This window comes from Branchiostoma belcheri, unplaced genomic scaffold (assembly GCF_001625305.1).
Source record: "Branchiostoma belcheri isolate BF01 breed outbred unplaced genomic scaffold, Haploidv18h27 scaffold4, whole genome shotgun sequence".
Classification (NCBI taxonomy): domain Eukaryota; kingdom Metazoa; phylum Chordata; class Leptocardii; order Amphioxiformes; family Branchiostomatidae; genus Branchiostoma; species Branchiostoma belcheri.
In genome coordinates, this window is record NW_017804020.1 from 2,996,365 (window position 1) to 3,011,146 (window position 14,782).

Genomic DNA, 14,782 nt, shown 5'->3' on the forward strand with positions numbered 1-14,782 from the left:
GAAAGCCAAGGTCACTATGGGTCACAGTCCATCTTTCCTTGGGACATAAATCTCTTCACATAATACTATACATGTAGTAAGGCTAGAAATATACATGTAGCAAATGAATGTAGCATATGAGTCTGTACCTTGTACAATGTAGCACTGAAGCTGAGTGATTATGAACAGTATACCAGATAATATAAGTACACTGAGATTGTGTCAATACAACTGAACTCATCACCAGACCATTGTACATTGTAAACTAATTATGCCCTTGAAGGTGAATGAGAACATAAACATAGTTGAGAATTTAAACATTATGGAGTAGGGTGTTGATGTTAAGACTTGCATGAGTATTTGACTTGCAGAAAAGCAAAGGCACAACAGATCACATGACAAGTTCTGACAACTGTCACATGACAGAGCCCATACACTGTACTGACTGAAGGATGTGTCCTAGAGGAATGAACAATACAGGTCACATATTGACATAATGTTTCCATGACAGTAGAATTTTGCACATTCTGGTCATGTAAAATTCAGATCAAACAAATACAACAAAGCTCTCTTTCAAGATGATAAAAATTGATTTCAGACTAAACAGAGTGAGATAAGCTGCATAATGCTGACCACCATCCTATTCAAACCTAAACTCACACTAAATCTGTAAACACATTTCGTTCCTGCAGAATATTCACATTCCAGAGGTTTAACGTCATACAGCCACAGAATGCTACATGGGCATTGTTGACCTAGACACAAGGACAGCGTAGAGGGACATCTATCATCGAAACACCGCCACTGTCCACAGCCAAGGTCAATTACATATACGGGGTATGTATCAAGGCAACAAACGTGACTTGGAAGCAAAGAAAATCCCAGTGGATGCATATTACAAGAAGACTGTCTTATTCTGAGACATACAGTTTTTGCTATGTAGGTGAAACCTTTATTCACAGTAAAATGTAGCTCTAGGTGGCTTCCAATGATATCATTTAATCATATCCAATCCTTATACAGACATTGTTTGCCAATAGAATTTTGATTAAAAACTACCGTAATCATTTTTTTTCTCATCAACTGCACAATGCCCTTTGTGTCTCCTTACCAGCCCATATAATACATCTATGTAACATGATTTATACTAAACTTTTAGTCCCTTGTAATCAACTTGTCTATTGATTTGCTGGCGTAATCCCAAGGGGTTGGTGCCCTCTATCAGCAACACTTCATCATGATCCATCAACGTGGACATTGTACCTGCCACATACATCCTGCACTAACCCATCAACTCAACAACCACATCATCAGTTACTGGTAGTATATGAGGAGGGGGAGGAAAATTCTGATAGATATCCAAGTTTCTTGACTGGGATAATACCTTGACATTCTTCATGCACTTGGCAATGACGTGTAGAATTGCCCTTTACCGACAAGTGAGTAGTTTTTCAGACAACTCCTGCTGAACTCAGGTCACCCATCTAAACCCTTAAGCCAAAGCTGTCACCGAGAAGGAAACTTTCTCAAAGTCATTTTCAACAACTTTGAAAGCTGAAGGTACATCATATCGTACTACATGCCACCAAGCTGACAAGTTTAGATCAATGGAGTCCATGTAGGCAGAATACTAATCATCCGTGGGTGTACAGAGTTGTAGGAATATATACATGCATCTTTGCTTCAGGCAGTGTTCTAGCCAGCATCTGTCATTTCTGTCATTTGACGGAATTTTGCTATTTATGATGGACCAAAATTTGCCTATACATGTATGTCTATATATCTTTGACGGAAAAAAAACTTGTTTGTAAAGATATGGAAAGAGTTAGCGTTAAACTACCCTCAATTTTAGGCAGCAAATTCTGCCTCTCAAAATGCTGGAAATAACAGAGGTTCAAGATTTTAAAATTTTCCGTGGGGAGCATGCCCCCATCATGACGCTTCATGCCTTCAGCGCTCAACATCATGACGTAAATGAGGAAACAAAATTGAGATGGTGGAGAAAAATTTCAGGCTGGCTAAAACACTGGCTTCGAGTCTTGCTTTCCTGGCATGCATTACCGGTAGTGACATTAATCTAACTACTAGAAACCTATGGCAAGACAACATTGAAATTAAGTCTGCCCACCATCTTCCCCGGCATTCATCATTGATTCTAGAAGCATCCATATCTGATTCAAACCCCAAAACAGTTACTACAATTTAAAAATGGAATAGTTCCAACATTCCAACACAAGAGTATTACATGAATACATCATTTTGGAATACTATGGATACATTGTAAAGAGTAATATCATCAGCTTTTCAGTCTAATATAAACTAACATCAGCTTTAATTATTACTTATCTATAAACTTATGACAAAACAACATAAACCATCTCAGAATGAACAGTAATTTTAAGTTGCACAGTAGCACTGGGACTAACTTTATTGAGTGTAACATAATTACATTGTTTAATAAGCCATTACAACGGCTCCAATCTATGATTGATGTTATGGTCTGTGATATGGGTGTGATGAACCTATTAATGCTACAGTACAACAGCAGGGCCTCTAAATTTCAGCAAGATACTGGTAATAAAACCTCAGGACTGCTATCGTGGTACTAATCATATATCAGCATTTGGGCATGCAGAGTAATAACTGTAACAACTTTTCACAAGTGTTACATACACATTGGACGTGACATAAATCTAAATGGCTGGGCAGTTAGAGAAGTTCAGAATTGTTTTGGTCACCTATTAAGCCACACAATTTGATTTGTTGGTTCTCGGATTTTTTTAAAATATGGTTAACTGGAAAAACCTAATGAAAACCACGTTGATGCCTTGGCGGATTCAGTTTTATGTTATAAATATGGTCATATTCAAGTTTTCCTACCAGCTCTCTGACTTTAAAATCAGTTAATGATGTCCCCTTTCTATTGTTTGAACTAAAATGTCCAACAAAATAAATTGGTGTGGCCTAAATACATACACTGTGTATGTACCTAGTGGCTAAGATAATGTATGGTTGAAACATTCATACTGCTGTTCCAATAACTTGTCTGCCAAATAAGAACTGTACTGTGGTCCTCACCCGGGCGTGGTCATCGATCCATTTTTGCCGTCTTGAGATTAATATTCTAGTCCTGAAGAAAAACGCTACCCTAAATCAATCATGTGAGAGCCACTATCATCAGTCACAGGTTCTCCCGAGGCTCGGCAGTGAAAGGCTCGGCAGTGAAAGAATTTTCTTTGAAAGTATACTGTTCTCAATGGGCATGTAACATGTCAGGGTAGAGACTCCAATAGAGATCCCGATCAGAGTCTGTCAGCAGAAATTTCGATCGGAGTCTCTGCTGGTAAAGATTCTGATCAAAATCTTTGCTGCAATTCACGTGAAGTATTATACATATAGATGTATGGCAAGCGCAGACTATTCAAATGATATCAGTTGCTACCAGTAACGTGATTGAATTTTCAACTTTTAGGATATGTTGGGCAATGTTAACTTCATACTATTATAGCAATAGACATCTTCTCTTCTGCCAGTGGAATTGCTGCTTCTTCCAGATCAAATCAAAATTTTGCTGTCAACTTTCCTTGTTATCTTTTCTTCAAAGTTGCAAATTGCAGTATTGACATGTCTTGTGGATTTTTACATTTTATGGGCTACCCCTGTAGCTTTAATTGGGACCCCTTTAGCTTTTCCTGGATTCTGATAGGCTAAAAAAAACTGGTGCAGACATTCCAGAGGGGTGCTGCCCTTGCAAAGAGCTGGGGGAGTCAACCACATGTACAAACCCACACAACTGATTTATACATAAAGGAAACCGCCAAATCTGCAAAACATTTCCACCATGCTGATTTTTCTTCTTGGAAGATAAATTCATGGTAAAATCAACTAATAACTTGTTTAGTTCTATGCATAGAAAAGAGGTACACTCTTCCTTGTGATGGAGCTAGTCTTGACCACACCTGTCTTAACTCAAGTTTGCTTCAAAAGATGCAGCCAAAACACTGAGTGACTCAACCTGATATCCTAACATGGAACATGCAAATTAATTGTTACACTATGCTACACTACCTTTAAAGACGAGAGTGGAAGAATCTTTGACCCTCCCTGATTAAAACCAGACTAGTTGACTACTTACTGAGGTTATTCTTGATACATAATAATTTGATGGTAGCAACTTCTGATATCACTACACATGTATCTAAGCTCTATTTTAGCTTCCTACAGCTGTTATCACTATCCTTGACTCAGTATCAACTTGACTCTGCCTTGGGGAAGGCTGGCGGCATGTTTGTTGTTAAGATAAAGGGCGACACCCGGTTACCTGGCATATACATATAGCATGTGGGAGAGGTCAAGGGGGATAAGGGAGGCAAGGCTGCCACAAGTGCCTCTAGAACTGCCTGTTTTTCTTCTCCACTGAAAACTGTGACAGCAGGAATTGGAACAATTCAGGTCTAGGCTATTCACAGGACCCAACATAGCTAACACTTGCTCTATATATAAATGTATGTGTAAATGTATCAACAGACTTTTAGATACACTCTGGAGCGTGCAGTGTAGATATGGGTCAGTGAGGACCTAGTGCACATCAGAGTTCCATTTATTAGACAGTGTCACACACTTTCATGCCTTACACAATAACATGCATCTAATCAGTATATACTATATAGCAACCTAACATTTACTGCTTTTGTTAGATGAAAATATAATCCCAAGAAAACAAAAAAATAGCTTCCTTCAATCAAAGATGAGGAATATGACATTAAGTTTAAGCAACATCATCATCAGTAGGATTTTTCTTCTTCTTTGTCCAGAAAATCATTAAATTTTATTGTATCAAAAACCTCACTGACTACATGCAGGAAAACAGTGTAAAGGGAGATGTGTCTAGTTTTCTGTTGTACAGTTTGTATGCATAGGAATGAATATGTCCATATGGTTTCCATTGATATGCGTGTAGTTCTACACAATGCTACAAAATACATTTAAAGAGAGGGCACACATCTCATCACAATGAAACCCAAACCTCCAGAAGTGCCCTCTCTGCCCCCTCTGCTAATGTTTACAGCAGGTTGCTAAAGCTGGCTACAAGGACCATGGGTGACATGGGAGGTCAACTGAGGCCATGTGAGAGGTTTGTAGTTGTGCTGAGGTTTAGGCAGGGTAGTGCTAATGACATTTTCATCATTATAAGCTTTGAACGACATAAATGTATATACATGTATACATGACAGCATTTTTTCTCCCACAAATAAGGAAATTTTCTCATTTTTCTGTTATAGTCCTTGTCCTATAAAAATACCGTAGCTGTATGAAGATTAAATGACTGAGGATGGATGACAACAAAGGAATTAAAATTCAAAGATAATAGGATATTTTGCCATTTCAATCAATGGGTAAACTTTCATAGAATAGAAAAGAAGGTGGAGGGGCATTTTCGGTTTCTTTTCAGTTTCAACCCTTACAATATCTAGGCTACTAGTACCACAATTATTTGTCAGGTTGCTATCCCCTGACTATTAAAAACACATTGTATCCTAGGATTCCTAGCAGGAAAGGTCTGCTAGGGTACCTGCAATATAAATCAGGGTAACCTCTCAAGTCTACCTGTGCCTTTAAGCCCAATAATTCGTCTCCAACACTACCAGAAACGTATTCCCATCAGTGCCATATGGGCCCCAAGCCAAGATCAAGAGTGCCACCAAAGTCATCAATCTTGCATGGGGACATGGGACGAAAATTAGGTGCAACCAATTTTCCAATATCTAAATCACCAGCCAGTGAGCTAAGACAGCTGATATCACGTGATATCGAATGTTCATAAACTTCTGTAACTCCACAGTATTGCATAGCTGGGTTGGTGGAGCATTCAACATTATGAGGACTCTGAAAAGGTCATGTATTATAATCAATATCTTCTAATGTTTCAACTGGACTTGGACTTTAATTGAACTCATGAGAACGTGTGGCAGCCCATGTGCAATCTAAATGTAAAATGTAATTTAATTCTAGCAATATGCAATATATTACTATGGTGAATGATATACAATATTAGTAAATTGACTCTTGAAAATGAAAACAAACCTGTTCCTCAATTGCTTATTATGTTATTCTCCAGAAGTCAACAAAATTTCAAAATTTATACATTTTGCACAGCAATAGAATTTCGAAGGACAAGTTAGTTGGAAAACATTCAGCTGGGGAGAGCAGGAAATTGGGAAAGTAAAACAAGTAGAAATTTGATACTACTTAATCCTCTAATGGACAGTAATGATTTGATTAAATACATTTAGGTTGCACGCTACATACTAGGTTAACTAGCCATAGGAATAAGCTGAGATGCTTTCCAAACTTTGGCTGGGATTATACATCAAAGCAGGCTAAAGATACTGTACAGAATATCAGACTTGTTGTCTCATGAAAAGAACATCTCCTCCTGACATAGCAGCAGCCCACATGACAGATGTCCTGTTGATGCTGAGCATTTAATTCAATCCATACAGGCAGGCTGGGTAATGTAAACATGCGGCAACCAGACAAATATTTGATGGGCAAAGACTGATGTTGGCTCAGCACAGGGTCAGTCTGGAACTCTGTAACACCAGCGCCAAGAAAAGGGGATGACATTTACATTTGATGTAGACTGAAGAGCAATGCTCTATCCCTTTCTTTGCCCTACTTTTAAATTCAAAGGCATCCAGTGCAGCTTTTAGGCTTGGAAACCCATTTTTCAAAGGCAATTTATCTACATACTGAGATGAAACAACATTGTCACAATGTACACTGTATTGACCCTCATGGAGCAAAAATTCCCAAAATTCTGATGGAAAATGGTTACTGCAAGGGCTCTTAGCTGATTTTTAGGCTACCACCCAGAAAATAAAGGACTCGTCTTGGGGCTTGTTTCTGCAGTATGAAATACTGACTCACATGTGCTAATGTGAAGCAGTATGTAGTCAATATCACAAAATTGCCTTATTCAGAATATTGCCAGTTTTGCTGCCCTGAAATCGAATTGGATGCCTTTAAATAAGCATACTAAAGATCTATACTAGTAGCCTATAGTAAACAAGAAATCCTAGTAAAATATTGCAGCTTGTCATCTTTTTTTAAGTGATGTAATAGTATCATTATTCCATAATTGATACAATTTCTGAGCGATGAAACATTACATACAGGTAAAGCATAAACAGGGCAATTATCATGCCAAAATGTTGTATGACTGAGTTGACAATTTTCAACCAATAATCTTGTCAACTTGATTCATCACTGTGTGGTACTTATCATCTTTTATACAAAATGGATTAGGCGTAACAAATGATAACTGCTTTGGATATGCCACACTGAAAAGTAGACAGTCTTCATCTAATATTTATGCAACAGATTACCTTACTAATTGTGATTGACAGAGATGTATGCCTTCTTTACAACATTCTAAACATATCTGTGAGCCCTCTGGCATGGCACAAGACTTGGCAGCTTATCAAGTATGCAAAAGAGAGGCTGGGGTCAGGATTGTTGTTCAAAATATACACTGGGGCATATACAGAAAAAGGAAATTTTTTAAACTACCTGTCGCAATATCCTAGGCCATGCTGCAAGTAAAAAGAGTATACTATACATATAATTTACATGCTTCATAGCTATTGCAAATTTTTGCTATATTATCACTAACAAGGTAAAGAATATTTAGTAAGCTGGAAGTACTACCTTAGTCCCCAAGCTCAGGAATGGGCTGATCCATACAAAAATCATTACTTTGATATCAGACACTATACATGTAGCTTTACATTGAAAATCCTAATAAAATCAATATAATTCCCCAAATAGTCTTAACAGTTCCAACTCTGAGATCTTGCCAGGTCAGAGCTGACTTTTTTTATTCCTCTTTGGCATCTCCTTGAGGTTTCATGATGTCTTATGAATAATTCCGTTTAGTTCCACTTGCAATTTGTCTCGTCAATCTTTTCTCTTGTCGTCCCGTGGTGTGTGGCAGAACGTGGGGCATATGCTATTTCAAGACATGTAGTCGCTACTTGAATACAATAAAATTTTTGCTAACCCTCATTACAACATGATACAGGTTATTGGGTGTGTTGCCATATGGTGAGTGTATGGGTGAGAAGAGGTAGACATTACTGGGTTAGGTCTGACTTAGCTATAGTACAGGAATACACTTAAATATAAGTGTACTGCACTGTGTACATGCATACTTGTCATCATGTATGCAGTAGGCTTCTGACTACGGGGTGTTTGAACCATTGCTGCAATTTTTAGTGACGTAATAACTTGAATAAAACCATATCATAATGCACATTATAATGGACTATTCTGACAAAAAAAATCACCTTAGACTCTCTTCCTTTTCACTACAAAATTAAAAATGCTGCACCTAATTTTCTACAGCAGCTTTATTCATGAAAATGTCCCTGGTTGGAGTAGATCTCTCTGGACTGGAGCCTTTTCAGGGCATGGCAACAGAAAGATTACTTTGGCAGTCCTTCTTGCTTGTGGAAATGACCTTGGGATTAAAGTCTGTGGTCCATCCAAGCAACCAGGCCATATGGCAAAATCATCCACACAATGTGATCTGGAACCACACCTTTCATTCACAATAGTCTGCAGAGATGCCCTCAATTATCAACAATACGCTGCAGCCCTCTGTATATGTCACAGGCTTTCACTCTGGTATTGTCCCTAGCTATTTACGAGTGAGACTGCCTAGGGGTACACATGATCACTTTCACTGCAGCCTATCTAAGAAAATGCTGTATATATAATGGTCATGTTTAACTGAAACATCCCTATTCTAGTACTCCATATCCATCAAGTGGTCTGTTCCAAAGTTAGATCAGTACTTCAGGGAAAGGGATGAGACCACTATGTGACAGGGACGGAGTCACTGTCATAATTTATTGCTAATGCTTTGGAATATTCCCCACTGTTGGTCCAGATGCCATCAGGAAAGTGGAGAGGAATGCAAAGCAAGTTGTTTTTCCCAGCAGGGGACCTCTGAGGACCATGCTGTAGTATGATGATGAATGAGGAACCTACTCTAGTCTGAAAGTGAGAAGTTGCATGCAAAATATGGGGATCTGATGATGCCTTGTCTGAGTAAGCCTGGTTGTCAAGGTTATCACACTCCCCCAGGTTCAGAACACATCTGGGAAAATACACCAATCTGTTGAGGTCAGCCCAAATAAACAGCATCCTGGCATGAAATATCCGTCAAAAAGTTTTCCGTTTGTCATCACCTCAAGCTCACTATACTTCCTGCTCATACCAGGGGGTCAACCTGAACTATTTGGGTGAACTTGAATGCCCTTGAACTTTCGAGACTACATGGAATAAATATTTCTGTGAGACTGGGTTAGGACCGAAAAATGCATTTTGGGAAGCTGATACAGATGTCAAGGTCCTTTGAAATTCAACACGTAATTGCAAAGAGGTTTTGACATCTGTCTCAACAGTGGAATGGCCATCTCCTTTCCCCTTTGCACATTTTGTGGCTTACATACAATAATCTAGCTTGTCAGTACAGCCTACAGTCTTTCTCAATGTCACATTGAGCTTGAAAGGCCCTTTGAAAAGCATGCAAACTTTTTATTGACCTGACATTCACATACATGTAGCATTCAAGAAAGCCATCGAGCAAAAAACGTCACTTGTTGAGAGTCTTGTCATGGTCTTGACTTTTAACATGGTAGACCATCTGTCTTACGTTGTTGCTTCATGGTCATTTTTCTAATATTATTTTACAGTGTAATAAAATGTTTATACACATTCTCTTGGCATCCATAATACTGCATAAAACCAAGGACGTTGTACAAAATGTCTTTGATAAAACTTGTTCCATGTTTCCTCTGAGACAAAGAGTGAAAGCCTTACAAATGAGGCATGACAAATTAATTACACTTAAACAAGCCTCTGAACACATGAAGGTGAGAAGGGCCATCAGCAAAACAATCCTTAATTGTTATGCTCACTTTCTTCTGCAAACTCCCAAGAAAAACGACTGACAAAATGGGTGACATGCATGACAAAGTACACAGATTTAAGGATCACAAAGTTAGTGCTTGACTAGGTCTCCTGGGGTTGTACTGTGTGGTAGGTTTTGCTCACAGTTGCTGATAGGAGGCAATTCAGCAGCTTTGGAAACATTGACGGAAGCCATAAGAGCAGGAGGCCTTACAAATTCTCCATTAATTGGCAGTTCCTTGGATTAGCTGGTCTTTTATTAGCTTACTTTGCACTCAAGGATTCTCATTTACAGAACATGTAACTCAATCATTTGAAACGTTTTTTGTTGTAAACCCATCATTGGTTTGTAATGTAACAGCGACTCTACATTTGTAGAATATCCTGGGGTTGTGATGTCAATATCAAATTATTCAGACACAACAGAAAATGGAGACCGCTTCTTTGAAAAAGGCACTGCCTTTAAAGAATGATTCCTTCTCAAAATCTACTCATACTATCATAGCTTTCTTCTTCTTGTCTGTTATGTCAATGGGTGGATAACATTGAAACATTGTAGAAATATTCAAATCTGCAGTAATAGCTCTCCACTTCCAGATGGGAGTCAACAATTATTTTGTGCAAACCAATAATGAAAGAGTCAAAATCATTATGAGACATTATGAATAATTCAAAATTTCAAATTAAGATGCTTAATCCCAGGAACAGTAGTTTGATTGAAATATAAGGATACGCAGTCAAAGACAAGATATGCTACATGAGGAAGGGGAAAATCTTTTAACTCTTCTATAACCCTATGGGAACTTTGGTAAAGCTAAAATATGCAAAAGAAAAAATTGAATGAGTGGCCCATTCACCTTGGACAGTCTGCTCTTCTGTAGAATCCGCCCTTTCAATCCAGACATAGGAGGTTCATGTCTGGGCTTTATGTAATTTGTGGTTGGCATTACAGAGCTCCCCAGCATGGACTTTGTGTAGACTTCAATAGTGTACATTATGAGCCTGGCAGGTGGTGTTTTGAGGATATCTTTTAATTCTCTGCAACTGGTAGCCATAGTCATCCTATTTCCTCACCAAAATTACCCAACTCCCAGGTGGTTGTCTGTACTTGAAGATAAATGGATTCAGTCTCCTATGAAATAAAGCTATGGAAGACAGGGGGTCTGAGCCATCTTGGTTGATACATGTACATCAGCTAGTAAATATTATGCCCATGAGCTTGTGAGAGGAAATCTTTCAGTAATTCTCTTGTCTTTCTGAAGCAAATCTTTCTACAGCACATGACGTATACTGTATTTTTTCTGTGTACTTTTTAGAATATTACACAGAAAAATACAAATGTACGTATACTCAGCAGGAAGGAAATCCACAGAAATTGACAATTTTCCCAATTTTCATTTAAAAGATTAAAATCCATATACTGATGATATAGCATTCTTATCATTAGTGTCCAGTATATTTCAACATGTTGTGTATACGCCGGGAAAAGTAAAGGTTAGGGTATTTACCCAACAGATTCGTATAAACAGACCTGCCCATGTGGTGTGTCAACTGCTTTTGTCCAGTCCTACTGCTATTACTTGCTCCAAACATAATCATTTGCACATTTGGGGCAATGGGGGAGGGAGGTAATTACTGTGGTCTCAGTGCTGTGGTCTGGTAGGACCCTACAGGCTGCTGAGTGATATTTACATCAAAATAGAGAACCCTCCAGTACAGTCTGCAGCCCCATGTTTAAACTTCAACTGTCGTTGTTTCTGTCTAGACAGATCATTGCTCCTGTCTTACCTGATCCTTTCAGCCTTGCTAAAAATGCCCTTTGTTCTTTTGTCATGTGGTTGAGAAGACCTATAAATCTATAGAGGGAAATATGGTTTTGGACCTGACATAACAATCTACCGGTAGATGCTTATTTTGCCTTGTCAGGATAAATTGTTTTTCCTTCCTTTTACCAAAGTGATCACATATATACAGATATAGCAAAACTACCATATCATGCTTTCCTTTTCCTTATCCCAATCATTGTAACACAGTCATATATCAAGCATTCTTAGCTTGAGCGTGACAAGCCAAATTGAAGAGAAAGCTATCCGGATTGTTACTGTTCCTAGAGTGTCCTCGGCATGACTATACAAACAGAACTGAGTAACAAGCAGCTGGAGTAAACAGACACAGGCATCTGATCAAAAAGCAGAGATTCCGTCATCCCGCAGTGAAGCATCAACCGTGTACCGGTACACCAGTCATCACTTCCCCATCCACAGTATCTCTTTCTTCCGGTTCCACGAAAACAAAGGCTCTGTCATGTGCACATATTGTGACTGCTCTGTATACCAAATACACACTTATACAGGTAAACACAGTAAGGCCCCCCTGCTATCTTCCCTACTCTCCAAGCAGAGGTTGGTGGGGAAGATTGTGACCTTTCTATCCCGTTTTCGGTTGCTACTCCCCACCAGACAGCAGCAACAGAAAATAGGGGATATGATACCACCTTCCCACCAACCTCTGCTTGGAGGATAATTTTTCCATGCTGCTAAAGAATGTCTACATGAAGGAATGATAGTTCCCTGTACAATCTGGACAAGTTTGATGTGTCTCACCAAAAACATAATGATGAACAACCAATTCAAGTGCCTTGCTACTGCACAGATTTCCGAGCAGACGCTACAACTAAGTGGTTAGAACAATCATGATTTTCTGGCTGCCAGCCATCCTAGCAGGTAGGAAATGTAGCTGAAAGATTTTCCTCCCCCACAAATCTATTTAGAAATCAATCATCCACAGCAATGAAATGTAGAAGTCATGGGTTGTTATCGTTTTGTATTGTATTTTGTGAGTATTCGTTTCATCATACTTCACTTGTACAGTCACACAGTACGTCCACCAAGGTTCATGTCTAGCATTCTTCCTGAGTCGGTATTATCACTTGTCTCAGGTGACAGGAAGCACCTGTGATGTCATCAGAATGTGACAAGTAAAATTGAAGAGAGTGACAGGACCAGGTTGGGGGGTGAGGTAACTGGACCTTGTTGTTTTCACCAGAATGATTGAGCTGTTGTAAACATCTACAGTTTTCTTTTCTCACAGCAATCAATTTTAAATGCGCTTAAATCGTATAAACCATTATTGGATTAGAGATAACAATTTGGACACATTCTTTTAGTCTTCTACTGAATTGTATACCCTGGTTAACCTACAGGGCATGGAGTATGATCACAATAATACAGAGATACATGTAGGGTCAGCAAGACAACAACAACAGGGTATCACCCTTTTCAAACTTTGACCTTTGCCCTCAGGTCTCCACATATAGGCCACCATCATATTTGTCAACCAATTATAAAACATGATATGTCTGCTCCACCCATGAGTGCCCATAAATATAGATGAAGCTTAATGAGAGAGGGATGCCTCAATTTCTGTAAATCTGTCCAGTTTTCTTCCTCAAGGTAGCAGTAATTCTTGTATCAGCTTCAATGTGTGTAACACAAATGGTTGAAAGACCCCGTCATTCTGTGTGTCATCAGACAGATAAACAGTGTACCTCACTCTATCTTCTGGACAGCTTTAGAGAGAAATTCTTTAGATGAATCCCTTCCTGACCCAGATCACGTCTTCTGAGCTGCTTCAGAGGGTCTCTTGTATCAAAATCACTGGCAGGACCAGCCGCACACAAATCAGCAGGGTTGAAATAGGTCAAGCACTAGACAGAGCCCCATTTTTGGTACCACGGGGGACTTTATGGTGATGGATGCTTTGAATCATGTTCCTTCATCCAAAACCTCTTCTATCTTCAACTGCTGTAACATGGTCAAGCTTTACAGTAGCTATTTTGTCTGAAGAAATGTTCATGTCCTGAAACAGTGTTGAAATGGTGTTCAATCGAATGATGATAGCAAACATTTCATTTAAACTATCAAAACGGGAATGTTTTTCAGTCAATAACCAATAAGAGTCATGTTTGAAACACTGTCCTCCTTGAAGTTGAACTTTGATCTGTGTGGTCACCATGGTGGATACGTTTGTAGCCTTGTAACATCACACCGTAAACACTTCAGTTTTGCTCCATCAGCCAATGTCAGCCTTCTCTCTTCTATCAGAACATTCCTACCTTGTGATAACTAGTCCTTAGCAGGACAGCCCTCCTTGGTATAATGCCACTGGGTGTTTCAACCCCTATTCCTGTGGCATGCTAGGCAATAACATCTCAAGAGATGACACATGACAACAAATTATGAATCCTAACCTCCTTGAGGACTTCAAACTCCTCATTACAAAACTCATATGATGTATTGGCAATAACAGTTTTGCCAATATCATATACAGTCAGTGTCACTTGGGAGGAGCCAATTTAGTAATAAAAACCAGTTTTGGATGTTTGGAGTCCAATCTTCTAGATGGAGGGTGTGTCATCATGTCCCTTTAATTACATCTTACTGACACATTTATATCATTATTTTCCACATCAAAGCTGGATGAATTATAGGTCTCCATATTGTGGGTGGGCTAGAAGCAGAAGCCTTCCCTGTTTCAGATTTGCTGGTCCAAAGTCCAGGAAAGGGGTCTGGGGAGGTCAATGCACATACCTAGCTTGGAAGAGTTAGACAAATTAGTTTAACCTACAAGCAAAATGACCTTTGGCTTGAAGAACCACAAGAAAGATGTCATTTCATTTGAAGGATGGACATGAACCTCCTGTCTTCCCTCAGTCAGACATCACTGACACAGAGATGACAATCAACAGAAATATGTTAATTTTGACATCTCAGCTAGGTTTCAAAAAGCTCTTACAATCTCAAGTCCAGCTGGACACTGTTGTTAC

The 14,782-nt window shown here is 38.9% G+C and overlaps 1 protein-coding gene across 15 annotated transcripts in view; it reads right to left on the reverse strand.

Annotated features, from left to right (window-relative positions):
• Positions 1–14,782, reverse strand: part of LOC109477362 (ELKS/Rab6-interacting/CAST family member 1-like) — a 64,996-nt gene that overhangs the window by 49,049 nt on the left and 1,165 nt on the right. The gene's annotated exons all lie outside the window — the stretch shown is intronic.